General features: G+C 46.1%; 1 protein-coding gene across 4 annotated transcripts in view; it reads left to right on the forward strand.

The window, feature by feature from the left end:
• LEF1 (lymphoid enhancer binding factor 1) overlaps nt 1-23,318 on the forward strand; it is a 69,046-nt gene that overhangs the window by 3,006 nt on the left and 42,722 nt on the right. The gene's annotated exons all lie outside the window — the stretch shown is intronic.

Here is a 23,318-nt window from a genome sequence, read left to right on the forward strand (position 1 = left end):
GGACTGGGGGCTTTCTTGGGGGGGGAGACCTGGTTTACGACTGTAGGATAACGTGTGGCGGAATGATGTAAATACTGTCTTTGTAGTGACTGGGACAGATATGAATTTTCTGGCTTTAACTTTTCATTTGTTGAGGAAAATCAAGGAAGCGGAACTGCTAAAGTTGCATGTCAGAAAGATGAGAAGATTGGATTTTTTTTTGCCTTCAGATGTGGCATTACTCTCTGCTGATTGATATTTATTTCTGCCATCAGTTGGTCTGCGTGAAGGCTTTATCTGTCTGGCAGCATTGCTTTGAAACATACTCTATATCTTCAGCCACAAATTGTGAAATGGTCGTTTAGGAATTAATATCAACCATGATGCAGTAGTTACAGCTTTCCTTTACGTTGTGGCGGGCACTGATTCTTCCAGGTTGGTCCCTCTGTTTCCATTGGTGTAGATGCATGTTTATGGATTTTAATGTACTTTTAATTTTGGACAGTCAATTCCTATTTATTTTTGTAAACTCTTGGTATACATATACAACAGTGGAGCGGCAATGTTAAAATGAGCTGTGGAAGTTATATTAGCACAGTCTGAGTGGAGTGGGAAAAAATTTGCTTGTAGGCATCCTGCTGAAAAAATGCCACTGCTGTTGTGTGTGCTGTGATATGAGAACTTGGATGCTGTTATTTCTCTCTGATAAAGCAGTTTTCCCTCTTACTGGCTCTTAGATTTTTACGTGGAGGTCTGTCTCAAATAACTGGCATTGTTTTGCTCTCCAGTGTTCTTGATTTTTATTCAGGGCTGTGGCATTTAACTTCAAAAACAAAAAAGAAGGGGTCCTGATCTGTATTGGTAATTTGACAGTAGCAAAACATGTTAAATTAGTATATGTTTGGAGTCGGAATGACAAGATACTTTGGCACTGGGAAAAACATGGATCTGCCCTTTTTGTATGTCATTGCATTTGAACGATTCAAAACCTCATGCAATATGTTGCTTTCTATAGCTTTGGGTTCTTTTGTGTATAAATTCCAGTTCAGAGGCCTACAGCCATTTAGGGTGAAGTAGGATGACCATGATGTGTTGATATTTGTTGTCGTAAACGCTGTTGTACAAACAACTTCTGTTTGGTTGTATTGTGGGGAAAAGGATGCAGCTTTTCAAGAGGGCATTGACACTCAAACCTGCCCTTTTGAGGACCGGGAAACTTCAGACTTTTTTTTTCCCCCTTCTTTCCCATGTTACCTTCCTAAGGAACTCCCAAGTGCTGGTGTATGGCTTTGAACAACAAAATCCAATTTAATTATTCACTGAGGATTTTCTCCACATATGTGTGCTGTGGGGCTGCCGTTCTTTACTGATCTGGCATCGGTGCTCTCATAATATCATCTTGCAGAGGCTCTTGTCTCAGGTACTTGAGGAACTGTCCTTTGTGGGTACATTGGAGGGGAGAAAGGGGGGAAATGCATCTTCTTTCTAATTGTAAAGCAGCCTGCTGAACATCTGAGGGGCTAATTTAGTTCAGTGCTGCTCTTGCATGTTAGAGCAGCACTACTGTTTCAGTAAAATTGTGCTGTTGCAGGGCTGCAATGTTGACATAAACCTGGAGTCCTTTCAGTTTAACCACAAGGCTACACGCTTGAGTTATTAAATAATTTTTTTGTTTAATTGAACTATAATCTTTGTTAGTCTCCTAGCTGACAGTTGAGTTTTAATGCGTGTGAGATCAAAACGCCGCATCCAGGAGATGACATGCTCGCTCACTCCATGACTTACCGCAGCTCCAGCACCGCGTGCTGCTGCTCACCTTTGTGGGGTCCCCAACCACCGCCTTGAAGGTTTGCTCTGGCTCCCCTTCTCAGGGCAACGTGCTGGGGCTGGGGGGGGACGACAAAGAGCAGCTGAGATCATCACGTACTGGAAGTGGAGGTCTCCCCTGGGGTGTCGGTCCCCAGCCATTTGTGCATGGTGTGTACCTGCGCCCTGCTATTTGCATGACAAAGACGCTTCTTGTTGATGCATCTGTTGCCTGGAGGTGTTAGCCGGGATTAAAAAGCTGCCCCGAGGCGCTGAATCTTTTTTTCCACCTTGGAAGGACCTGCTGCCTTCAAACCACCCCAGGGGATGCATCCCTGGGGAATGTCATCCAGACACAGGACAAGGACCATCTATGAGGAGGGAGAGCAAAGCTTTCTTGGAAAGGGAAAAAAGTTACTTTTATCAGCATATGTAGGGGGACAAAAAAAAGCCCTTTTTTAAAAAAAGGCAAATGCTTTACAAGCCTGCTTTTTAAAATTAAAAGTACAAATCTATAGTCAGACTCAACTTGTCAAATAAACCATAGAAGAAGGAAACTGAAGTGTAATTTCAGTGCGGCTTTTGGAAGGAAGAGAATGTATGACAAGGGTTTAGAATCTTCCTAAGTCTGCTGGAGTGGTCTTATCTTCCCCATTCTCCCTCCCCCTCTTTTTTATAAATTTCTTATTTTTCTGGCAACTGATTTACTTCTTGCAAGTTGTATTTGTAGGAGCAGGAGAGCATTAATTACAAGCTCAGGTACAAGCCTCATGCCTCAGTATGTATTCTTATCAGATAGCTGGGTAAGTGGAAAAGCAAAGCAGTTGGTTTGGGTGGCTGCAGGAGAAGTGGCACGTGATGGTACTAAAACCGCAGTAACACCTGGTGAATGTGCATCCTGTGTGCTCGAGATATCTCCTGGCGTGGTTTCTCAGCATTGCGGGGGTACTGAAGGTGGGAAGTGGAGACAGCTGTTTTGTTTTCTAACGCGTGGGTTTTTTCTTACTCTTGGGTTAATAAGACTAGTTTTGGGGTGGCAAACCTTTCTTGTCTGTTTGATGGGAACATGGGAACAAAGGAGGTGACGGAAGAAGAATCATTTTCTTTGTTGTAAATTCATCCAGAAAATAATTTTGTCTTTGTTTCTCTCTCATTCCTTATGAATTAAACTTCCTGCGGAAAGACAGAGGATTTCTGTACCCTCACTTTTGCCTGTTCTTATATGTTCTTGGGGTCTGGCTCAACTGTCTTTATGTAGCTGCTGGATTTGTTAAATAGGTCGGAGGATACTATAAACATCTTATGGCAACTTGCAAAACACAGCATATCTGTTTGAAAATGATGAGGAATTCTGCTGAGAGAGTTTGAATGCTAGGAACAGCGCAGGGCCTCCCTAGCCCAAATTTTGGATATTCCATGTGTGCTTCTGCATGGCAGGGGGTACAGAGTTAGTTCCCATCTTGAAGAACTAACATCCCAGGAGAAATCATGAGAATAATGTGGTCAGAAGGAAGAGTGAGGGTAGAAGTAGCAAAAATGAGTGGCTATAGAGCCTCAGTTAGAGGGTTTTGTTTCCCTAGCTACATCTTGCTGACCCTCTGAAAGCTGGCTGATTCACTCACTTGTGGGGAATTTTTGGGATCCCAAGGGGAATATATGGGAGCTGCAGAAGGATACAAACCTGTTTTTTCATTATATTGCCTTTTCATGGGAGTTTGCTTCTGCTGATTATGCAGTTATAGGGAATTGCTGGAAGCTGTGGTCAGCTGAAACCTCTGTGGCCCAACATAAAATAGGGTTTCACAGCACAGATGCTGGGGCTCAGCTCCTGCTCAGGTGTCAGCCATCAGAAAGCTTTGCATTAATTCCCAAGTTGGTATCAGAGCAGGATGTCCTGGGGTCCTTAGGGGGCTGTGGTCCTGTCACAGATCTCTTTCTCCCCGCCACAACCCCAGACCTGTGCCTAAGGAAGTGGATTGCACGGGCAGCTGAGGGGCTTGACAAGCCAGAGCTCAGCCAGGACTGGAGCTGTGCAGCTTCACCCTGCACGGTGCATGTCTTTTCTCAGTGAAGTTGAATGTTGCCAGTTGAATGATGTTGAATTAGCTTCTTAAATAGCTTTGAAATCAGGCGCAGAGGAGCACAAAGCTTCCTGACTCTATGGAAGCAGAACTTGATGGAGTTTATTACAGTTTGCCCAAAGAGGAATTTTAGCACTGTTTTCTGAGGATCTCAGCGAGTTGCACCAAATGCTCGTACCGGGGAAGAATAGGAATCTGCTCACTGCTAATAGAGGGATCTCTCTGCTGCAAACAGGTCTCTCAGCTGCTCTGACTCAAGCATCACAGCTGATCAGTCTAAGATAGCAATCTGTGAAACACGAACCCAAGCTGTGAATGGTCGTGGGCTGAGTTTTGGTGGTGCTTTCTTTCTCCCACTTAATGAAATGAATCCTCCTCCTTTTGGAAAAGGGGGCAGAAGTTACCGCAGTGCCTCTAGGTTGTCCTTGTCTGAAGCTTGATCTGGTTGCTCATGATAAGATGGCATTATCCAAGTCGAGTCTTAGGTATGTAATTCATCATTACTGTGATCTTTGGCACATACTAGTGAAGAAAACACCCTTTCTGCTTTTGCTGCCTTCTTGTAAGGTTGATGTAATTAGCAAATCTATCTGGCTGTGAATGGGCAAGGGGAAAAGAAAATGTTTTCCTGATGTCTCAGTGCAGGGGCAAGAATTGCATGTGTGTGGCTTCAGCTGGAGGCTTTATCAAAAACTCCACCCATAACAAATCATCAAAGCTGGAGCTTTTGTGTAGCAATATGTGTGTATGTTTATGTCCTAAATATCCTTTTTTCTGTATATCTAGGAGTTAATTCAATGTAAACTTTAAATGGTAGAGCTGCTACTTACTTTTTAAAGTGGTTTAAAAGCAAAATGTCATTCTTGTCTCTTCTCCAACTTAATCCCAGCCCAGAAAAAAATGTTAATAAGAATAGCTTGTTATGGGCTGCAAGTGCCAAGGAGGATATGGCTCAAGAAGAAAGCCTGAAGCTCCACAGGTTCAGGCATCAAAAGAGGAAAAGACTTTTTCCAGATAGTTGCTGTGCTGTATGGCTGCAGGCATTGAAAAGCCTGGGTACCGCAGGCCTGGCTTCTCTTGAGTACTTAACTTCTGTTTATAGTTAGGGAAAACGCCTCCTGATATGGGAAGGAAATAACCCACACAAAAGCAATTTAATGCTGCAGTGATGTTTCTGAAGTCTTATTAGAGGCATGTGCTTTTTTTTTCTCAGTAGCAAAACACCGTGCCTCTCAAGAAGACAAACATACGAGAGTCCGTTTTGATTCAGACACTGAACATTTTGCAGCCTGAGGTCTATGTGTTGTGTATCCTGCTGTGATCTCCTGTGCTGCTCTCATGTGGATGGACAGTGACCCAGCATGTGGCTGGTTTAAGGGAAACACTGCTGTGAGCTGGGCAGCCTGTGTGTCCTCGACCTGGTGGAATCAGGCTGTCCTCAGTGCGTGTCCTCCCCACATGCTGTGATGCTCCAGTTGTGCGTAAATGGCTCCCAGACACCCCAAACTGCTCCTGTCCTGGCTAGCAGGCATTTATCTCTAAGCTGGTTTTGGCCATAAGGCACGTTTGGCATCACAGCTGCTCTCATCTGGCCGTTGGGTTTGGTCCCTTTCTGCAGGACACTGGTGGCAGGCGGCACAGCTGCTTGGCGTGCTGCTCCTGCCCGGGCAGTTCGGGATTAGTGTCTCTGCTGCTCCGGCCCTTCATAAGCACTAGATTCACTTAAGAAAATTACGTTCAGAATAACTTAATCTAGCAACCCAGTGGCTTCTATTTGAGACTTGGGTCTTGTGGATATGTTTATTTAGTTTGGGTTTCCCACTTCAAAGGAGTCTGTCCTCTCAGCAAGAAAGTGATTGAGCACTTAAATAAAAATGTATTCATTGAATCTTTGGGATTGAGCTAAAAGTGCAGTAGGGAGTTAACACATGCACCGACTGTGCTAATCAGTCAGGGATTGCCTATTCTCCTAAAGGGGAAGAAAAGTGGTCTGAACTGCCTGAGGAAAAGTGGCTGACCTTCCCATGGTGTCTGGTGGTGGTGTTGCTTGCTGGTGCTTCAGGTTGAGAAGAAGGACCTAGAATATTTTTGTCTGTTGTCTTCAAAGTTACCAAATCCCTTGTTGTAGAAGAGCATTTTCATGGAGCTGAAATGTTGACTCAGCGATTGTTTATTTTCTTCGAATGGCTGTGGATATAGGGTAAGGTTGATGCATGAAATCAATAATATGAGCTTAGTCAGCAAAAATTACGAGTGTAAAGTTATAGGGTTTTGACTGAAAGTTTATAAAATGGGGAATTTAACTTAAAAAGTAAGTGTACTGCTGTCACTAGCTGTAACACGTAAACCAGAGAATTGCTTTGGCTAGGAGTTACTAGGCAAGCCAGAAAGCAGCTAATTCCCCCAAGCATCTGTCTCTCCAAGCATTTACAGTATTCTAGCCCTGTACTTCAAACAGTGCTACACAAGTCAGCGGGCAGGTCTGCTTCACCCAGGCCAGGGCAGGGGGATAAAGTCTCTTGGGAGCATGTGATAACATGCACGTGTTTGCCATGAGGTACCTTCTGACAATACTGGTGCTTCAAATGAACAGGGCTGCACATCTGCGTGCGCCCCTGGTACAAGGCAGCCCTAGTAACTCTGCGTCAGCAAAGAACAGGAGAAAGATGTTTGTGTGACCTTTTTTTCCCCTTCCTTTTCCTTTCTTTCTGATTAGGGAAGGTTTAAAGTAGTTTGAAACAGGCTGCTGCTGTGCATCCAGCGCAATGCCAGGCACTGCACATACTTGACAGCCCTGCTCTGAGAAACCTGGGCATTGTGGGAGCTGCAACAAACCCCACAGTGACAGCACAAGGAGTGAGATTTCAGAGGATTGAAAAGCACGATGCTAAAATCCCGTGGATTCTGATGGCAGCTCAGCTTCCCTCTTAGATGACTTGGACAGAGGTCTGGATGGGGCTGCAGTCGTTATCGAAGAAAACCAGTCAGGAAATTGTTTGATTCAGCATCTATGTTCAAAAAACAGGGAAGGGGAACATGAGACTTTTGTTGGGCAGTTTTGTTGCCTCAGAGGTGGACAGTGATGAGCTCTAAAATGCTATTCCTGTAGGTTCCGTGTTTCTGTGTTGGTGTCCTAGTAACACTGGCTGCTCAGAGCCAATACTCTGTAACTGGTCACTTAGCTGTGCTATATGGCTCTATTTCTTCAATTTTCTGCCTTTTTCTGTATTCAGAACTGCCTCAGAGACTTATCTTTGTGACCGTCTGTTGTCTCTCCACAGTTTTGGCATATCTTCTTGCCTTGATCTTTCTTCATCCCTATCAAGTCTTGCATTGGCAAGCTTTGTCTAGCATAAAAAAAGTACAATATGGAGGTGAGGATTAAAGGTGTCAGCACTTGTCAAGCGCAGACTGCGCTCTGGGAGAAGGCCTTTTGCCTGCCGATGTGCTAAAATGCAGATAAACTGTGTCCAGTGATGCAAACGTGTTTACTTTGCTAAAATGCCACAATCCAGTGATTTGTTGGGGGTCTCTAGTTTCTGAAGTTTTGAGTGGTGCTATATCAGGTTTAGGAAGCCTCAGTTACAAAGTGGTAGTTCTTGCTTGCACTTTATTACCCGTCCCCCCATCCTGTACTTCCTTCATTGCAGTTTTGTATCATTCCCGTGTGCCCCCTCAGTGGGCAGGGTTTCTGTCGCCAGCTTATGTTCTGTCCCATGCAGCAATCCCTCAAAACACCATGGTGCATCTTCCCAAATTTAATTTTTACGAAGTGGCTTTGTTCTCACATCCGTGCCCTCTCCTCAGTATAGGGTTTGTGCCGCTTGTTTCATGGTGTGACACTCCTTGTGGTCTGGCTGGCAGCACTTGTTTGCAGGAAAGTTGAGGTGAAACAGAAGAATAGCCGGTCTTGACCCAGTGCAGGGACCCCTCCAAACTGGGGGAGGCTCTGATTTGTCCCCTCAATGCCTGCATGTGAATTAGTCCCCTGAGAAGTGTAAAACTTGTCCCTGTGTTCACATACAGGTCGTTCTTTTTCGAATACAAGCATACGCACAGGTTCAGCCTCTTGGGGAGCTTTTGGGAGTGGGGTGGGGGGTAGTGGGTGGGTGAGGGTCAGGTGTGGGAGCTCAGGGCAGTGGGGGTAGGCTGTGGTAGGCTTGGGTCCCCTCCAACCTGCTGGAGATCAACACGGAAAGGAGAAGTGAGCTCACCCCAGCTGGCACTGGGGAGACTTTTTGAGGATATTGATGAATAAGCCATACATGGAACGTACCTAGAATACATTTTGGAAAGCATAAGCAATTAAAATAATTTTCTCCAAAGAATGTCCCTTGTTTCGCTGCCCTCCAACACTAGCATGCTGGGCTGTATTTTGGTCTGGTTTTCACTGCTCGATTGACTCCTGCCCACAAACTGAAGTTCAGCGTATTTTTCAAGTTTGAATCGAGCACATTGGATTTGGAAAATTTGTTCCTCAAAACCCTCTCTCTCACACATTATTTCATGTCTTAAACACCCCTGCTGTAGGGAGAAAAGGAAGCTGTCCTGGAATTAAAGGAAAAAAAGAAATAAAACTTTAAAAAGCTTAGCTCTTAAGTGTGTGGATTTTTCAGCTTTTTGTTGAGACTTTATTTCCTATCTCAATTATTTTGAGGATATTTCTAAGAGAATAGTGCAGAGATCCTGTTTTAGATGTAAATCTTCAGAAGGAAGGCTTGGACTAGGAGAACATGCTAATTTATTAGGCAACTCCCCAGACAGTTTGACAACTATTGCAAACATTTTTTTTTTTTAAAACTGGCAACTATAATCTTCTTATCGGAGTGACCTGTAAAAGGATGACTTCATACTTTGTAATAAGGAAATATTAAGAGACTGTAGGAGAGCTGGTTAAAACACTGTTTTGCTTGAAATACTTTTTAGTTCAAGGGCCCTTCCAAAACAACGTGTTTAGGAAGCTTTCCCTCCTTCTTTGAAACTCTAAATCCTTCCTTTTATTTCTTTTTCTTTCCAGGGATATGCCTGTAAATGAGAGTAGTAGAGGCTAATGGGGCGGAACAATAAATATTCTGTCGGGAAATGCGGCTTAATCAAAGCCAGTTCAGAACCCCTGTGTTTGGGGCACAAGCAGACTTATTAGGAGAAGGAGATCTCAGAGATAGGTTTGTGAAGCTTGTCTTCCAGCTCTGGCTCCAGGACTTCAAGTCAGTACGGCTGGATAGTTAAACAGTTGTGCTCACTGCACAAAAAATGCCCTCCTCTATTAAATGAGTCTTTCTGAGAAGAGCCTACAGGTGGGTCTTGTGTTTATATCTGGAGGTAATGTGTCACAGCCCAGGAGCCTGTAGTTCCCAAGTCAGCTGTGGGCTGATGTTAGCCTTTCTTGGGTTACCTGCATGTACTCTCCTCTGCTGGGTTCTCCCAGGAGGGGATGGCTGGTTAAGCCACTGGCTGACAGGATTTGAGTCTAGGAAGTTAAGCCAGGACTAGGAAAGGAATGCCTGTGGTATCGTAAGTGCTGCTGGTAAGTTATAGCTGTTTCAGGAGCGGAGCAAAAGTTTGTGCCTGTGCAATTAAGCGTGAAATAGGTAAATTCTGTGTATAATTGGCCCAACCTAGAGTCTAGCATGAGGATGTGACCCGTGGAAATCGCAGCACGTTAAGTGGCTGCCGGCAGATTCCTGGGAGGTATCCCTGGTGCCCATGCTGGCACGGTGTGTGCGTGCATGTGTCATCTGCCTCCCCCCACCCTGCTCCCAAAAGCAAAGGCACAATCTGGGAGGAGGCTTCTGAAAATGAAGACCTGAAAAAGCAACATTTGTTCAGAGACTTAGAGGAAGTTGATGGCAGAGGTGTTTCCTGAGTTTGCTTCAGGAATTCACCTGAAAGACATCTCTCTTACAAACTTTCGTTTCTTGGGATTTTTTTTTGTTTGCTTGGGTTTTTGTAGGAAAACAAATGGGAAGTCTGAGAAAGTAAAAACCATGATGTGTATGGAGGAAGGGAAAATAAAAGAATTAAAGCCAGTACAGAAAGAAGAAAGTTTGTGCTAGTGCTGGCTGAGGCTGTGTTTCACATTCAGCCTTTCAATAAAATATCAAACAATCTACTGAAGTTTCTAAGTAAAAGCAAGGAGGGGCCTAAGAAAATTAGCCTAAAATGTTCTTATCAAAAAATTTTCATGTTCCCTCACTGCCATCATAGCAGCACTCGTATCTTCCCACTCAGTTTTCTGTTTGCTCTCCCCCCTGTAGGGGAGCTGGCTGCTTGCCCTCAGCATCATTATTTGCCTCCCCCACTTTTGTTTCCATCCCTCTCAGAAGTTCAGTGCAAACACAGTTAGATAACCAGCACAGGGTGCTCCCTCTCCCAGGAACCTGCCATTGATTCATGGCTCTTGCACACAATGCGCTGGGAACCGCTGGCCAGGGCTTCTCAGCCATCTGCCCTGGGCACTGGTGTGGTGGGGCCTCTGTTGTTTACCGTGAGGATGGGAGGAACTCAAAGCAGCTTTTTGAGATGGCATGGTGGGCACCTGCTGAGGCCTCAGTGATATCTGTGCCCTGCTTCTGGAAGCCTCTGGTGGGAAGAGCGGTTTGCCAGGGGGTGCCGGCTGGTGTGAAGCTGGAAGCTTTAAACTTCTTCCTGGGCATCGTGAAATACCAGCTATTTTAATGAGCACCCAGGCTGTGTTCACTGTGCTTCTTGAGCGGCGCGCCCCGGTGCCATCGCCTCCCTGGTGTTACCTGGGTTGTCGGTGGTGTTCTCTTTTTTTCTTCACAGCTCCATAGCTGCAGCCTTGAAACTGTGGCCACAGCTGGCAGCTGCACGTTCCCCAGCACCGCAGCCAAAACTAAAACTTAGTTTGTTGGGGTCTTGCACGTCAGGTTGAAGGGATTTCAGTTCCTGGTTTCAGGAACTGGTGAGGTTTGTTGTCAGGTTCCCCATCTCTCCCTGATGTGGTCACCAAAGAATCCTTCATGAAGAGAAGTTATGCCCCTGCATGGGCACAGAGAGCTGCCCGTGCAGGTTACGGAGTGGGCTTCACAGGGTGAAAATCGGGCAGGCAGCCTGCAGGTGCCTCTTTTGGGCAAAATAGTGCCTCTTGAATTTCACTAAATAGCTGCAAAAAAATACCAAGGTTTCAAAAAGAAGTATCAAGTAGCAAGTGAACCCTCTGTAAGTGAACACAAAAGTCCCTGGAAGGGAAAAATTAGCAGTAATTACAGTAAAACATACTTTTTATCCTAGTAATGTTTGATGCTGGAAGGTAAGGTTGCAGCATCACGTAAAAGTTATTTCTCTGCTATTTCTTCATGGTGCTAAGTGTTTTGGAGACCTTTGCAATGCTGTGCATGCTACTTGCTTAGTTTCTGGGGGCAGGCATTCGTTTCCAGGTACTTGAGACTCCTTGTGGGATAGGCAGAAGTTGAATTAGCTGTCCTGTAGATAATGGCAGCAGATACCTCTGTTTACAGTGACTACTCGAACGCTCTGTGTCTTGCCACTCTTTCCTCAGTGTTGCTTTACGAGCATCCCTCTGGTTGTCAGAGTGAACGCCAGAACCATAAAGAATTAGTCCTGATTTAAGAAAGCAGGCTGTGCAGACGAAACAGTAAATTTGTTGGGGATGGCAGGAGAGTAGAGGAGGGGAAAAACTCCAAAACCTTGGGTTAACACAGAAAATACTTCTGACTTGATACTAAAAAACTATAAGGTTTTATATCTTGGTAAAGAGCTTTCTACATTTGACTCTTAATTTCACTCTCAGTATGGTTAGTGTGTTAAGGAACAGTCAAAGTGAAAATGAGACAGTTTGCCAGCCTTGAAATGACAGGGACATAAGCTCTGTGTCCACAGGGAGAGAGGCCAGATCCCTTTGCTGTTGTCTCTGAGTCAGGATTTTAATGACTACAGGGAGGAAAGGAGTGTTAGTACAGCAGAACAAAAACGATACAGCTAAGAGGAAATTATTTTTATTGCTAATACATGGGTGCTCATAATGTTTAATTCTTTGCAGCTTATGCTTTATTTGCACATTCTTCCTTCCTCACTACTCTGCACGCTGTAGTGGCAGTGACCGTATTTCAAATTTACTGCTTCAAATTCATATTTCAAAATTACTGCTCTTAAAGGCTCCTATTCAGTGGTTTTACCACGAATAAAAATATTTTTCAAAGTAGCAGCGGTGCTTAGACTGGGCAGAGTACGCACAGAGTGGTTCAGCTGCTGTGTCCTCCTGGGCTCTTGCTTTTTGCATCCTCCTTATCCCCCTCCTTGCTGAAATATTTTTTTGGGGGTAGTGTAGACGTACATTTAATCAAAGTTCAGGACAGTCTTAATAGAGATTTACTTTTGTTTTCACTAGCAAAGCCAGATGAGGAGAGAGGAGGAGCATGGGAGCATTCGATGCCCCTGAAAATAATATTGTGGCAAGAGTAGTTTTGAGGCAGCCCTGGAGTTGTCTGTACAACTGGAGGAGAGGGACTTTTAAAGAAAACTTTGTGGTATTTTATACTTTTAGGTCGTTATTTATCTTTTTAGATAACTAATGGAGATTTAGAGTTTGTTTGCCATGTGCTGTGTGTCTGGTTTACTGTAAGTGAACTGCTGTCAGTTTGCTACATGAAGCTGCAGAGGGGAGACAACAGCCTGGGCATCTGCATTATTTTGCCTTGCATCAGGTGCTAAAAGTCACTAAATGTACCATCAGTCACAATATTTTTTCCCAATTTGACTTGCTTGCCCAGTTGTATTTTTACTTCAGCCTTTAGGCTTAAAAAAGCATGTGCATAATCAGTTCATTTTGTGTGGTCTAGGCTATAAAAATGCCCCCTCTGTTCTTTCCATATGAAAAACGTGGTTTTAATTTTGGGGAACTTATATAATTTTCTGTGCTTTCTTTTGTATCTCAGATTAAAAACAAATGCTCCCTTCCCCTAACTTTGCATGTTCCAATTACGGAGTTGTGAAAATAAGTCATCCTTCAGCTTTTGTTACTTTAAAACAGCTATCGGTGATGTCAGAGTCAATACTAAAAGCATTAAGAATGCTGGCAGAATGTAATGCAGCTGCAATCCAACATGATGTTGGAAATGGGGTTGAGAGCATAAAGGCTTTCCATATTCCCAGGGCGCACAACTGCTCGCGGCCTTGGCTTTGATCTCTTCAAAGGCTGCTGCCTCCTCCTAGATGGAGAGACTTGGCTGCCACTCGCTCGCATTGAAAAAAGGCAGAGGTCTCTATTCAGGCAGAAATCAATCACTGTGCAGAAACAATTATGTGTAATTCAACCATCATGAAAACAGGGTGAGATTATGGGTTTGTTACCTGAGTGACTGCGTGGAGATGGGGAGCAGCGGACGCGGGAGTCCTGCTGACATGCCACATCTTGATGACAATTATAGACACATGAATGATGTGGCGGGCGGGGGCGGCGAGATGACAAATGCTGGTCACGCTGTCCAGCAGAGCAGAAAATGAGGTTACAATTGGGAGATAATGTTTGCATATGTAACCATATTTCAGCAAGCTGGGCAACTTCAGGGAATAGCAGAGATGGGCGATCGTAAACAAAGTCGGTGTGTGCCATGACTATCAGCTTTCTCCGACGTAGAATGAGAAACCTGACTGCCGTGTCCTGAGGAGCTGCTTGTTTGAAACAGCCCAAAGGCATTTTTTGTCTGGGGGGAGGGAGGAATTGCCTGGGAAAAGGAGAAATCTCCTGAGTTTAGCCCTCAGAAGGCAGAGGAAGCAGACAAAAATCCTTCTCCATCCCTCCGTGTCTCAGGACAGGGTGGTATTAACATGGCAATGAGTGATCGCTGTTTATGAACGGAATTAAAGAGCACATCTCGTGTCTCCTACCTTCCCCTCCCAGTGCGGATTTAGGCGAGCCTCGTGGCAGCGCATCTCTGAGCGAGAGCATTTTTAGATTTGCATGGTAACATTTTGGCTGCAGTAGGCTGTCGGTAGTGTGACGTGATGCTCAAAATATCTTCTGATGTATAATGGCCTCCTTTAATTAGGAACTTTTTTTTTCTTCCCCTGAGTGGTGAGCAATAGCTGACTGTCTTTATAAAGAGAACTGGCATGTGTAGTATCTGCCATGAGAATATTTATTTAAAGTATTATTGCCTATAAAGTCTCAAAATAGTTCTACTCCCCAAAAGGCAAAATAAAACACAGATGACTGATTATAAAATGGTATCCCTGCTCAGTTTGGTACACAGGATGAGCTTTACCTTTTATACTGCTCGGGCTTAGACATCAGAGGCCCAAGAAGCTGCTTTGAGTTACAGATCTTCAAACAATAAGTCAAAACAAAAAATCAATCCCTCCAGTCCCTGGGTGCAGTTAGCTGAAGATAAAAGAGAAAAATAAAGTTATGCTAAAGCAGATAGAGGAAAGGAACAGATATGCCAAGGAAACACAGAGGACAAGTGCAGAGTTGAAGTGGGCCCAGTGTGAGCCAACATCAATGAATTTTTATGTTATCAAAAAGTTTTAGGGTTGCCAATTCTTTTCAAACTGGATCCACTCTGCTCCGGGGCTGCCTGAAGCATTGTCTTCAATAAAAGTTTCTTCTCCCTACCCCCTGCATACCTCCTTCTCACTCCTAAATGTAATCACACACAGGGATTAGGCTGCACCTCACTCAAGGTACGAAACTTTACTGCAGACTTCAACAGTAAATTAAGGACTCTGATAATCCCTTGTTATTACAAATATGAACTGAGATTTCTTTTTAAGTATTTGGTGAAAGGTGCATAATCTCAAAAAAAGTAAAACTGTTTCCTTCTGGGGATATTCCCCCCCTCCCTCTGCCTCCCAATAAATTTAAATTACAAAGGAATTTTTTAAATAGTTTTTTTTTTTAATCTAATGGAGTTTTTTAACGCTTTTTCATAGCTGATTCATGGAAATTTTAATGCCAGTTAACTGTCTTGATTGAATCAAGTATGTGGCTTAAGACTTAACCTATAAAGAAGAAAGCATCACACCCCAGCGTTGCAATGTGCAAGCAAACCCCTCTGTGTGCCTCTTCAGGACTGACGTCGCAGAGGTGTAATCAAACCAAAAAAAGCCACCTTTGAAAAGATACCTGTTGGCTTTGACCTTCTGTTTCTGTTACATTTTTGAAAATGTTTGTAATAGGGGTGAGCGCATGTTTGTGTTCTCTTGAGAGGAGCTTGAGGTGTCTGTTGGCATCCCTGGCCCAAGACAGCTGGTGCTGGTACCAATACCTGCCTGTGGGCTTGTGAGAAGCATACAGGAGAGGGTAATGCTTCAGGTAATAGCTAGTCCAACAGCAGAAGACACATTTATTCAACCAGAAGTGATTGTTAGACACAGCTTGTACATTGCGTGCAAAAACACCTGGAATGAACCGATATTCGAAGGATTTGGGGAGGTCTTGTTGATGCACAACTTCAGCTCAGTAGCTGGTGTCTCAGGGCCTGTTTCCTATCCGCAGTGTGGCATAATACCCATTTCAGAGGTGGGGTAGCAGAAGAGAAGAGGAAGAATAAAGGGTTTGGGGTATGCAGATGCAAGTATGCTGAGGGAAGGGTATTGATGTTAGGTCTTGCTCTTCGCTGAGAATTTGAGGGGGCGATTTCAGACAGCTGCCTGGTAACCTGGGTCTGGATCTTCTCACTTCAGGCTGTTGAACTGCTGCCTTCGCTGCTTTGAGAAAAACATAAAGCACGCTTTTCTACGTGAACAATTGCATGAGCTGCTGCAGAGGTGTTTATGGGGTTGTGAACTGAACGGGAAAAGGGTTAGTGAGTATAGATGTTACTATGGAATATGGTATGGAAGATGTGGCCCACACTGAAAAAAAAGGTATCTTCAGTCTCTCTTTTCAGTAAGGTGAACGTTACTGTAGCTGACTACCTAGAAGTGATGTTCAGCCAGTTACTGCCTTAAAAAAAAAAACACACTTAAAAATCTCCAGCTTGATAATTATTCCTGTTCATCTCTGGGTAGATTGCATCGTGAAGATAATATTTTTTTAATTGCTTTAATAGTTCTTCTTATAGTCTTCCTTGAAGTGAGGAGCAACATGGCAGGATACCTCTGATCAGCAGAGGCTGCACAAGGAGCTAAACTGAAGCTGGAGGCTGCCCAGCTATATCTGGGTGTTGCGCAGCCACTTTTGTCCTTTACCAGTTTTGATTTTCTCCAGTCCTAGTTTTAGGTGAAGTCTTGCCCTCAGTAATTGTCAAGCTCTCAAAAGAAGCATTTAATGTTTTTTTTTTGGAGGCAAAATACAGGTCCAGCGCTTGGTACCCAAAATGCTGGGTATGGGATGTACTGCTTACCGACTGGTGTGGTTTTGCAAAAGTCAGTGGGAGGAAGACCAGTAGTCCTTGGGACGGCTGATGCAGAGCAAAGACCGCTGCAAAATAATAAATCTTACCCAGAGGATTTATTTATTTATCCTGCCCAGAGGAGGGGTATGTGCGAGGCCTGTGGTGTGTTGTGATCTTTTCTGTGTCCTTCCTGAAGGATGCTACACACAAACTGCAAAATGTGTTGGCTTGCAGGGTTTAAGCAGCCCAATCTAAAGTGGAAAGTGCCTCAGCTTGAACTTAGGGAATAATTTTGCTTTTTTGTGTGTTTGCTTGAAGCATGTGTTGAATGGGAAGCGAAGGATGCAGCAGAGGTGAATGGGAACTGCAGTGCTCTGCCAGGCCTCTCTGCCCCTCCAGCCCTAGGAAAGCAAGCACTAGTTGCTTTGGGAAGCACCTACCATCTCTTTTTCCCATTTCAAATATTTTTATTAAAGTACTGGAGACAAATGCGTTGACTGGGCCTGGTTCCTCTCAGTGTGAGGCTTTTCTTTCTTTGCCTTTTTTTGATCTGGCCTAGCTGAGCATGGCAGCAATAGCAGCTAATTGACTTAGCCTGAGTGTCAACTCACGGCAGTACAGAGACTCGGTTATTTCAGCGCTCGCAGTACAGCGTGCAGGGAATGAAACCAGTAGCTAAATGCTGTATCAGGCTGGGATGGAGCAGGGGCTAAATGTAGAGCACGGGCATGGCATGGAGGTGTGTGCTAAGGAGCTGGTTTACTTGTCCTGTGGCCCCCAGGGAGCGCCTGGGAGGCTGGAGTTTGTGGGATGGTGGGCCAGGCACAATTTCTCAAAGCTGGCCTACTTGGCTTCTAAAGTAAACACTAATTTGTGGTCTCTTAGTAGGGAGGGAGCAGTCCAATAACGCCGGGATACTTTCTGGCCAGGAATGCTTGTTGTTCGGGGCAGCATTTAACTTCATCTAATTGGGACGCTCAGATTTCGACAGTCGGCTTGCAAAAATGGGAGACAACCTGAAGGTGCCAAACGATTTGCTAGATGCCTGTGATTTATAGCCTGTGTCTCTCTGGGAGAGCTACCTCGGCTGGGTCCTCTGGTGGGTGACACAGGCTCTGGGAGCTGCTCACTGGCATGAGGAGGTGCTTCTGGTAGAGAGGGGGACAGAGGCCTCCTGTGATGGAAGTGGGAGCACCAGTGGGCGTGTGGGGAAGAGCTCAGGAACAGGAAGTTGGTTGTGGCTTTAGGAGCGAAGGTGACCAGCCTGACCTCCCGTCGGGCTCATTTCTGCCCGGGGATTGCTCTGGCAGCAAGGAGTCCTCTGTGGACACTGGCTCAAAGGTCTGCCCTGTTCAAGATCTGTCCCAGTGGAGCTGAGCCTTAAATAACAGGCAGATGTTTGCAGAGTGTGCATTATGGAAATCAGACCAGTCATAACTTGACTGCTCTAAGATAATGCGCCTCTCTTCTAAAGAGTGGCGGCTTAGTTTTTTTTGGCTCGGGGCAGAGACAAATTTGTGTGCGCAAGGCAGTGGCCTGTGTGGGGCTGCCGGGGGCCAAGTTGTGCCATTCCCATCCCTCAGGGCACTCGGGCTGTCCCGGGACAGCACCGACCTGGCAGCGCATCCCCTGCTCCAGTGGGAGGGTTTCACTCCTTCCAGCTTCTCCTGGCTACCCCCACCTCTTGCCCCGAGAGCTGGGGGCGTTGTGGCAATTAATTGGGAGGTTGTCTGGGCTGCCATGCAGCTGCTGATTTGCATGTCTGCCTACGTCAGACGACTTCCATTGCTCCCCAGAGCTGCTAGCACGTGGCCATCTCTGAGGAGTTCCTTCCCACGCCCTGGCAGGTGCTACCCGGCATGCACATGATGCGACTCCTGCCTCTGGTACCTCAAGTCGGTGGCTCCAGCTTGGTGGGATGGCTCAGCAGCAACAGCAGGTTGGAAACCTGCAGCTGCCTTGCAGGGTTCCTCATCCTGGGAAATAGTCGTGGGAAGTGCTGCTTTGTCATCAGCACTTGCCCGTGGTCACCTGCAGGAGTAATTCAGTGTTAAAACTAAGCCTTAGTCTTGTTGGAAACTTACTTTATTTTTTTACATTTTCTGCCTTCCCAACCCTTGGGCTGTTCACGTTGCCCTCAAGGAGATGTTGGTGCGGCAGAAGACTGTCGCTTGCTCTCCCTTGGCAGCTTCATCAGCTGGACCTGGAAAAGTATTGAATTAGCTGTATTATGCTGCTCATTTGAAGTCATTACTGGTGTAAGCCGATGCAGTTCCATTATTGTTGATGGGATTGGGACTCTTCATGTCACAGGTGAATTGGACTCAATTAACTGAAGCCGTGGTCTTAATTAGCAGCTCGGCTTTCAGTGGCTCTTCCTGGGCCCTGGAGGTGGGACACCCCCTGCCAAGCCTTGCCACCCCACAGGGCTCTGTGAGTCAAGAGGGAAAGGTGCCACTTTGTCCCATGCAGCATCTGCAGGTGCTGCATGGCATCCTCTCCTCATGCTGCACATCCCACAGACTTTGCTCTGGGGGAGTGGAAACCCAGCACAAAATGTGGAAAATGCAAACCTGCCCCTTTGGGCTTGCCAGTGCAGAGCCCTGTGTCTGTATCGCATCAGCTCTGGATTTGCCCCTGTACCCGAAGTAGTCCAGCCAGTGGATGAGTGTTTTGCTATTTACTTGGTAGACAATTAGTCAAGGATTTTGACAGATGCTTGGCTTGACAAGCAAAGTAGGAGATTTTGTTTTTTCACTAGCTGACAGGTTTTCAGTGGCCGTGCCTGGCTTTCCTGGCACCTGGATGAAGCAACCTATCTGTAAGTGCTTTATGAAAAACACGATGCTCATTTCCACTTGTGGGACCAGTCAGCAGTGCCACTCCCAGGGAGGTCCAGGCTCCTGCCTCCCACTTGGCTGCTCTGGAGCAGGGACCTCCACCCAGTGAGCTTTCAAATGGTCTCCTGCAGCCTGTCTTCACCTTTCCATAAGAAAGTGCATCTCTCCTGAGGCATACTATGTGCTGAGTGTGTGCTGCTGCAACAGGGCTGGAATGCAGAACCATCCCGAGGGCATGGCCGGCTGCCTTCCCTCTGCTGCTGGAGGGGGCGACAGCCCTCCCAAAAGCGTGCACCCTCCTGCTAAATATAGCATCAGCGCGGGCTCTATTTTTAGTGTGTGTTTTAAGCGCACTTTTCAGCAGGAGCTCTGCAGGATTTCAGCAACAGACCCCACAATTGGGTGCCCCAGAGGTTTCTGTCCTTTCCCAGTGAGGAAGGATGTGCTGGGGATTGAGAGCTCATGTGGTGCATATTGGCGGCCCCATGTGCCACATGCTCACCCAGCCGACTGCTGCAGGACAGGTGGCGTAGCAGCAGATTGCTGCCTCCTACTAATGAAAAACTTCTTCCTCTACCAGGCCACTGGGTTGTTTTGTCCATTCTCTCCCCTCCTAAAGCTAGTAGGAGCATAGTAGCCACTTGGAAAGCTCTCCTCCCTGCTCAGGTGTGGCTGTGGTTGGCCAGCATGCTCCAGAGTTAAAAGGCACTGAGCTGTAAGTGTGGGCAAAGGTTGGTTTAACCTGCAACCTCACGTAAATCCCTTTCAAGTTAGAATTTGGTACCGTTGCTGTTGCACCCTGTCATGTGTCTGTCTGTGGACTGGCACTCCCTCTAGATGGCAGGAGGGGGTGAGATGAAGACCTGGGCAGTGGGAGAAGGCTCAGCATGCTCTGGTTGGGCTTGTTGCATGGGACTGAACTGTTTTGAGATGTTGCTGTAGGTGCTCACTCAGCTGTTTGTACTGCAAGAGGCAACTTTCTTTGAGCCAAGCAGGAGTTTGAACCCACCAGCAACCTTGGGGGGACCACCCTTCTTTGCTCCATGGATGTTTGGGAAAGGCTGCTTTTTCTGGTAGCCATCAGGAAGGACTCGGTGGTTTCCTGATGAGTGTCTGGAAGATACATGACAGGAGGCCCGTGCTTAGCACCTCCGAGTTTGTGATCTGCAAAGTATGCTTGTAGCTGCACATGCTATCAGTACCATCCTGCATGTGGCCTGTGCCTGGGGGAGGCAAGGGAGAGAAAGGTGCTGCTATTTTTGTTCCAGTGGTGGTTTGTGATGATTGTTTCACTACCTAGATAGCCCACGGTGGGTGGCATTCACATCAGACGCTACCACAGATCTGAAAAACAGAAAACAAACAAAAGCTGAGATAAGCGGTACTTAAAGGAAGATCAAAAACTCGCCTGCATGTTTCTTCTTCGTGGGGAAACCTATGGTCCTACTGACAGATCAAATGTGGGTTTACATGTATGTTCGTGGGGCTCTCGGTGGGCCCCGTTGCTCCCCTCTAAAAATAGCAAATGAGCAGTATTACTGAGAGGATATGACAAATTTGGTAGGAATCGCCCCATCAACACAGGAAAAAAGTACTCTCTGAAAAGAGTATTTTTGACCCAATGTGGATGGTCAAACGTTGCCTCACAGTGTTGCTGGGACAGTGCAGTACGTGGTGGGGTGCGGTAAAATGGCCGTATTTCAGGCAGTAATCACATAAAGCACACTTCTCGTGACTTTATCTCCCTAACAAACTTGCAGTGGTGTGCACATTGCTTTCTGGACCTGCTTTATTCTCATTTCAGCTTGGCTTTACTGGAGCAGCCCTTGCTTGTGCTCAGCATACCATGCACCTATGCGTATTTCCAGCCCTGTTACCTCAGATGGGTTGAACCCTGATGGCTGAATGAAAAGCTCCGCATTGTCGAGCTGCTCTCTCTTGCTAAAGGTTTACGTGCATCTTCATTTCACTTGCATAACTTGCATATGTAGGAGCTACTCTCTGCTGCTATTGCTGTGCAAGAAGTCAGCCTCTAAACTTAGCTCTGAGCCAAACCATCATCTTCCCCTGAATCTGCGTAGCACTTCTTTTCACCATCGTTGCTGACAGGACGAGGTTATTTAACTCACGTTGAAGTTCCTCTTTCAGTGCTCTTCACTGCCTGTGCTTGGGTTTTGCCCATTGTTGTTTCAGGCGTGGCGGCCCTTCTGCTGCGGCAGGGTGAGCAGTGCCAGGCTGTGCCCGGCGTAGGCAGCGGGGCCAGTGCATGCCTGGAACGCGTGGCTGTGGGAGCTGCCACTGGTGTTTCAGAGGGCATGGAGCTGACTCTTCCCCGATCTAAGCAAAATCCTGTGCCAGCTGGGTAATGGGGAGAGATTAATGACTGCCTTGGAAGCCAGTTTTCCAGCATACTGTCCGGAGGGCAAGCATCATGATAGTTGTAGCAGCTGGTTTGGAGAGGAGGGAAATGAGGGGAAGATAAAATTGCACGCCCAGAATGCCAGGGTAGCCTGTGTCCATGCTTTGATGTCTTCTCCCTCCACACCCTCCTGTGGGTTAAAAATGAAACTAGACTGCATTTATAATGGGTGTGTGAATATCTGTATTTAGCTGCTGCGAGCAGGCTCCTGGACTGAATCCTCATATGTGGACAGATACAGTTTGGCCAAATGCAGGAGCGGGTATTTTCTGCACCCTCATTGTGGAGACGCACAGACGCATGTCATCTCATCAGTTCAGATATCACAGCCTAACAAATTCTGACATACATGTACATGCTGGGTTATGAAAGGGGATGAAGGGAGATTAATGTCCCTTAATTCCTCTGTTAATGGTCCTGAAGTAAGTGACAGGGTGTGGGTTCCCCCTGGCCCCAATCACCACTGCTTTGGGGTTAGGGTTGTGGGGAGATGGCCTCATTCAAGTCTGCAGTGAGGACACGGGCACACTGAAACAAACAAATGTAGCTGTGAACCAGCCTCTAAATCTCTAAAATCAGTTTACACAACTGGAGAAGCAGGACTGAGCATCCTCCCCACAATGCCGATTGGAGAGGGCAGGAGCCAGCCTCGCACCCTTGGGAAGGCCAGGGCGAAAGATGGGGTTCCTCCCGAGTGGCAGACGGGGTGTGCATGTGAAGATAGGGAGCTTGGAGGAATTGTTTCCCTCCTGTTACCGTGCAACACTTCTGCATCCACTTCTGCACAGCGCGCTTTAATCAGCAGCCCTCCCCTCTTGGCCCCCGGGCCTTGAAATTCCACAAAACCCAATTAACAGAGATGAGAGAGCTCTAGCATGTATACATATGAAATTTCAGAAGGCTGAAAAAGAGACTCTTAATACCATAAAGCCTGCCCTAAAGTAAAATTTGCATCTGAAATCTACATAGTTAACCCCGTGAGGAAGACAGCATAGCTGAGTACAACTTTTTTGCCCCCAGAGGGGTAACTTATCCAGGTCTGCTAGGTTTGGCATCAGCCTGCTTGCAGCTGAGGAGTGCTGCAGAATGAGCCCTGAGCCTCATGTACAGCCTGCAGAGAGCATCAAGGAATTGTAGCTCCAACTTCAGAGACTGTACTGCAGTATCCCAAACAGAAAAAAACCCCAAAACCAAAAAACGACCCCATCCTGAGAAGATCATGCAAACTTCTGTAGGCTGGTAACCAAAAGCAGACTGGGTGGACGTGGTGCTTGCGTAGACTCATTAAAGGAAGTATTCAAGACTGATCTAATTATCACTTACAGATTCAGCACATTCAACCCAGGGCTCCAGGTGTTTCATGCTTTACTAACCTGGTACGACATTGGCTTGTTTAAATTGCCCGTCCTGAGAAAGATACCTAAAACACCCTAAGCAAAATCTGCTCCTTTCTGTATCGGTTCAGTGTTCAGAGGGGAACTGGGGATAAAGCTTTATTCCCCTTCTGTGCTTGTATCTATCTCTTTTGCTATCTTGTTTGTGAAAGATAGAAAATTTCTCCTCCTATTATCCTTCTTACAGCTTAATTGTGCACCAATTGGGGACCTTACTTCTGTTGCTCTGCTCTTTTTTGAGTCTCTGTACATGTATCCTACCCAAGAGCAGTACACAAGTACCCTCTCCAATTAAGAGAAATTAAATAAGAGCTAAAAACTCTCACCCGAAGGCTTTATGTGATTCCCTTAGTTGATAGCAATGAGTTTGGCTTTAAAGTGGCTGATATCTGGGGAGGATGGTGGTGGGGACTGGGCAGGGTGCTGGGAACACAGGTAAGTATTTCCCTGCAAAAACAGGAGGCCTCAAAGCTGCTTTT

The sequence above is a fragment of the Myiozetetes cayanensis genome, unplaced genomic scaffold, assembly GCF_022539395.1.
Source record: "Myiozetetes cayanensis isolate MyiCay16 unplaced genomic scaffold, myiCay2020 scf7, whole genome shotgun sequence".
NCBI classification, from domain to species: domain Eukaryota; kingdom Metazoa; phylum Chordata; class Aves; order Passeriformes; family Tyrannidae; genus Myiozetetes; species Myiozetetes cayanensis.